The sequence below is a fragment of the Lepisosteus oculatus genome, chromosome 8 (assembly GCF_040954835.1).
Source record: "Lepisosteus oculatus isolate fLepOcu1 chromosome 8, fLepOcu1.hap2, whole genome shotgun sequence".
NCBI lineage: Eukaryota > Metazoa > Chordata > Actinopteri > Semionotiformes > Lepisosteidae > Lepisosteus > Lepisosteus oculatus.
Window position 1 is genome coordinate 1,988,690 of NC_090703.1, and position 5,429 is coordinate 1,994,118.

Genomic DNA, 5,429 nt, shown 5'->3' on the forward strand with positions numbered 1-5,429 from the left:
AGCCCTCTCACTTGCACCAAGGGGAAGGGTGCTGGAGCTATCTTACTCTCCCCCGTCACGTGAACATAGTGTTGTGTTGTGTTGACCCTTTAAAGAGTTTTATGTCTTGTTTTGCAGACTGTCAGCACTTAATTAACATCTGTGATGTCTGACGCTTCCTGGGGGTGTTGGGCTGGAATGAGATACAGGAAAGAGGGAGGTTATGTTTGCACATGGGTTTCCTGAAGTAAGTGTCAACTAAGGTAGAGTTTGTTAACACTCCCCAAAGAATTCACAGTGTAGCAGTTAAGTACCAAGGTCACCTCCCAGGCCTGAACACTGCTCTGCCTCAGTTTTAATGTACAGTAGCTACGAGAAGACACATGGGTTTTGATTCTGATCACATGTGCATTTTCATTTATTCCTCTTTTGGCAGGGCCAGACAATACATTTCCTAATTAAATCATTTTAGGTACTGTGGAGCTCTGAGTGGAGTGACCATAAAAGCACTTTATAAGTGTAAGCAATTATTATTATTATTATTATTATTATTATTATTATTATTATTATTATTATTATTATTACTACTGTAGGTTCAGGAAAAAAACTTTACATTGTTAATTAAAGATATACATACAAGGCATATAAAAGATATATATATAATATATAAGGCATTTTTTACAACAATGTGGCATTTCTTTTCTGGACATGTACTCTTTATCATTAAATAATACGGATGATAGCTTAATGATTCAGCAGTTAAGAATATGTCCTTAGTGTGGCAAAAAATAGTTGCTCACTAAAAACACAACACAAAACAACACAAAAGACATCACACCATTTGCAGATCAGAGGAGGGCATTCGCCCCACCTTGCTTGTCTGGTAGTTTAGCTGCTGAGTCAATCTAAAATTTTGCCCAGCCGATTCCTGGAGGTCCAAAGTCTGGGCCCAAAGTACCTGGCCGGGACGCCTGTTCTCGAGACCCTTCCTGCTCTCTGTCCTAAATCAGTTTCTACCTGGGGCACATACAGTACTGCATCACTGTTTCCCTACTGTCAGGTAGTCACTCTGTGAGCCCCTTGGGGTTTTATATACTTGGATCAACCTGTATTACACTTCTATATGAGCTAATCCTGAGACCAGAAATCATTCTTTCTTTTCTCCTAGGTACTCTAAGAATTCTGCTTTCTTTTTAGTGATTCCCTGCACTGTCTTGATAAGAACGTAGGAGAATCTACATTTACTGCCAGACCCTTCTGTCCTGCTGGACAGACCCACGTGAGAGACATCATTTTCCTATCTGCCCACTCCAAGTCTTTTTGAAATTCCCTTGTTACTGCATTTACCACTCATTTTTGTATCATCTAAAAATTTAATTCATTAAATATAGATCAACATCTGCCCAATTAGACAATAATGCCCTATGTTTATTGACCAGTAATGGATTTTTCCGTGGTGAGTTTAGAACAGATCACCTGGGGTGTGTTATGTTATTAGTTTCTTTAGTGGTGCCCTATTTGAAATACCAGCGACCAAGAGTTAAACAGTCCACATGAACATGACCAGGAAGAGTTTATCTTTAATTAAGAGGGTACTGTACATGTGGGATCAGATAGTTGTAAATATGACGAAATCCTGTATACTCTAGATGAATTGAATTGTTTTATCAATTATCACTCAATTCTTTGTGTATATTAATTCTTAAAATCACTGACGTATGAGATTGATTTTGTTCTATAAATAACAAATCAACCCTACAGATTTTCTTGCTACAGTACATCTTTTAAAACCCTTTTTTTCCACAGCAAAAATGTTTTACTACTGTTGTATAACCCACTTTCAGACACCTTTGTTTTTATTCATTCTACTGGAAAACAAAGAAAATTCTTCAAGAGTCCAGCTGCTTTTCAAATGTAGAGTGTTTTCAATAAAAACAGTCATGGACACAGGTAGTTATCTCTGTCTGACCTCTGCCTTTCACCTTTGGGAATATGGCTCTGAGTTAATCCTGGGAGCAATAAAACAGAACATGCAATAAATAAGTTTTTTTAAGTTTCAGCCCGCATAACCTCAGCCTGCCAATTCAATTGGTGAAAAACAATATTATGAGGAAGAGACTTGTAAAACATTCTGAAGGTATCCAACACTTGAAAAACACCGTGAGCCTTGCTTTGAAATAATTAAAAATAGTACAGGACCACAGAGAGAACTGGAAAACCAGGACATATTCTGAAGTACCACACAAGAGCAAGTACTGTTAAGTGGGTAACATGACTGCCAACGTTTACACAGAACTGGCAGGCAGTGAATGAGAGGGTGCTGCAGTTCTATAAGAAGAAACTCTGCGCAGTAGTTAAATACAGCACAGCCGATACAGACAGAGGAACAACATCGGAAGTGTTGACTGCTCCTCTGATTTGTAAGGCTTTCTGCAGGATTGCCAAAGAAATGTACATTATTCTAAAGTGGCCTTTTAAACTTTTTTTCAGAGTGTTTCTTTGGCACTACAAGATCAACACCTGATTTGGAAGACATGTAGCCTGTATCCTGGCCATCGTATTCTAGAAGTGTTCAATGTGTAGGCAATTAGTTTGTTACTGGCCAGATGTCTGTGACATAGTCTTACAGCTATTTTATGATAGACTCCAAAGGACTTCTGAGCTCATCAATGATTCATATTAGTGGTGATTACTTTTACTCTAACATTTCCTGTGTACAAATATTTAACCCTGTGAAGAAAGTTTGTAAAAAAGGAAAGGTTCATACATATCTGTCACAGCAGTTTGTGAAGGTAGATAACATTCTCAGAGGCTTTTACAATCTTTTACTCCTCCATACTGAACTGTTTTAAAATTGCATCACACAATAAAGGCTCCACTAGAGTACACAAAGTACAGGTCATTTTGTAAAACTGTTTTGCTAGCTTACGTAATACTGTAATTAAGAGGCACAACCAGTTGATCTTAAAAATCTTTTGTCTTAAAGTCAGATGCCAAACCTACATTCTAACTAAAATAGTGACGTTACCACATGTGTACAGGATTACTACACTCAAAGATCAAATGAATATCCTGAACAGTACTGGTTAAGATACAGAGAATGGAAAACCAATTCAAAGTCTTGGCTGATGTGCACTCTAATAAATTCTATCCTCCTGACAGAAGTCTGGTTTTAATCAATCATTTTATTTTCATTTTACGTTCCTGTCAATATGAATTTTTATTTTATGCAATGCTGCTCTAGAGGATAAGGACAGAGCTCTGATTAAATTCAATTATCAAAAATATTAGATCTTTTATCTTAGATATTTTTGTGATATTCTAAAAAGTTTTATCTGTCTTGTAGGCTGAAAAATATTTCCATTAAAAGGATCAAATACAGTCTTGCTCCATATCTCAACCAATAAAGCTGCTGACTTGGAATACAGAGGCTGAGCCCATGAGCTAACAACCCAGACACCACTGGTTCTGGCCTGAAGCATTAGTAGTTTGTGACCAGGAGTCTCCAGTTATTATTCCATATAGACAGTTGAAATGGGAGGGTTTCAACTGCCTTGGAGGCCCACACCCCAGCTGGGTTTCACACCAGCCAAGTAGAAGGCCAGTGTAGTGTTACGGTTAAAAGTATTAAAACTATTAAATGCTGACTGCAGTTATACTTCTGGTTGCATTTTAAATTAACCTATTAGAACAGGGTTTCTATAAACTTTTCATCTGACTCAGTTTTGGGATACAATTACTGAACGGTGCAATATACAATTCGAGCTGCCAGATGATTCAGAAAAATAAAAGTGAAGATAGGAGCAAATCGTGACTCATTCGGAAAACTGATTTGGACCCCAAAAACCAAGAATCAAGTGTAACATTTCTCTAAGTAGAGGTAGAGTGCTAACCCTCACCCTAGCCAGAGTTTCAACGGAGCACTTCCGTAATCTGTCTACAAGGCCCTTCGCTCATCTAATTTCAAAATGTTCCCCAAACTGAGAAATATGAGCCTAAAAACAATCAAATTCATTGATGACACTTGTTGGAAATTCATTGGCTTCAAAAATGTATCTTCTTTAGGAAACTTTTCAGGTGACAAATGCTGTTAAAATGGTATTTACACAAGCATCCATTTTAAGCCAGAATAGGGTTAGGGTTACAAAAATCTTTAGATGCTGACTACAGTTATACTTCTAGCTGCTACTTAAAGGACACAACAAAGAGCATTTAACTATTACAATAGGGGTCTCTCAAAACTTTTTATTTCTGGCAATTTTGGGATTAAATTACTGGACTGTGCAATATACAATACAAGCAGCCAGAAGTATCAGAAAAATATAGGTGAAGATACGAGCAAATGATGACTCATTCTGAAGCTGGTTTGGGCCCCAAAACCCAGCATCAAGTGTAAAATTACTCTAAATAGAGGTGGAATACTACCCTAACCCTAGCCAAGATTTAAACAGTACAGTTCCGCAATCTATATCTGAAGGCCTCCAGTCATCGGATATTGACATGTTCCCCAAACTAAAAACTGAGTGTGAAACAATCAAAATAATTGATAAAAGCTCTTGCATATTCATTAGATTCAATGATGTTTGGTTACAACTTTTGATCTGGCAGACTGTTTTGGGATACAATTACCGGATGGTGTGCTGCGCCACTCAGGCAGCCAAAAGTATCTGAAAAAAATGTTTCAGATTGGAGCAAAAAATCACTAATCCTAAAGCTGTCTTGGGCCCCAAAATCTGGGGCTGAGCATAAAATTTCTGTAGTGTGTGAATGTTAACCCTAACCCTACCTGGGGTGTCAACTGAGCATTTCCACTATCTATATCTGAGGCTCCGTGGGCATAGGATTTTGACATGTTCCCCAAACTTAAAGGTATGAGTGGGAAACAATCAGAACCCTTGCAAGAAGCTCTGGCAAATTCAGATTCAATAATGTTTGGATACACCTTTAGATCTCCCAATTCCAGCAATGAGCGTAAAGATTGTCTAAGTAAATGTCATTGTTAATTTACTCCTGAAATGCAACCTCCAATGTTTCGGAGCAGACAAGCTGACAAGCAGCCAAGTAGTTCATTGTATTCACCTAGTACTAAATTACAGAATCGGGTGCAATCGTGAAACTGAGAGCAGTGCTGGGAACCTTTGAGTTGAACAGTGGCCCCCATGGCTCACTGGGCACCTGAGGCAGATCTGCTTTGCTGCAGGGTGTGCTGGGCTCTTGTCCGTTTTGGTGGAAGGCCTGTCACGTCCTTACTCCACTCGTGCCAATACAACATGGTCCCAAACCTGGAAGAGGAAAGACTGGTGTCTTTCAAAGGGCTTATCGGGTCAAGATGGGGGCCAAATCAGGCTGGCCATCAAGTAGGACAAACTGGCTGGTTTTAACGTACTGCAGGTCTGGACCCACGCCATTCCCCATGAAGAACAGCGACAGCAGGCAAACAAGTGTGGCAG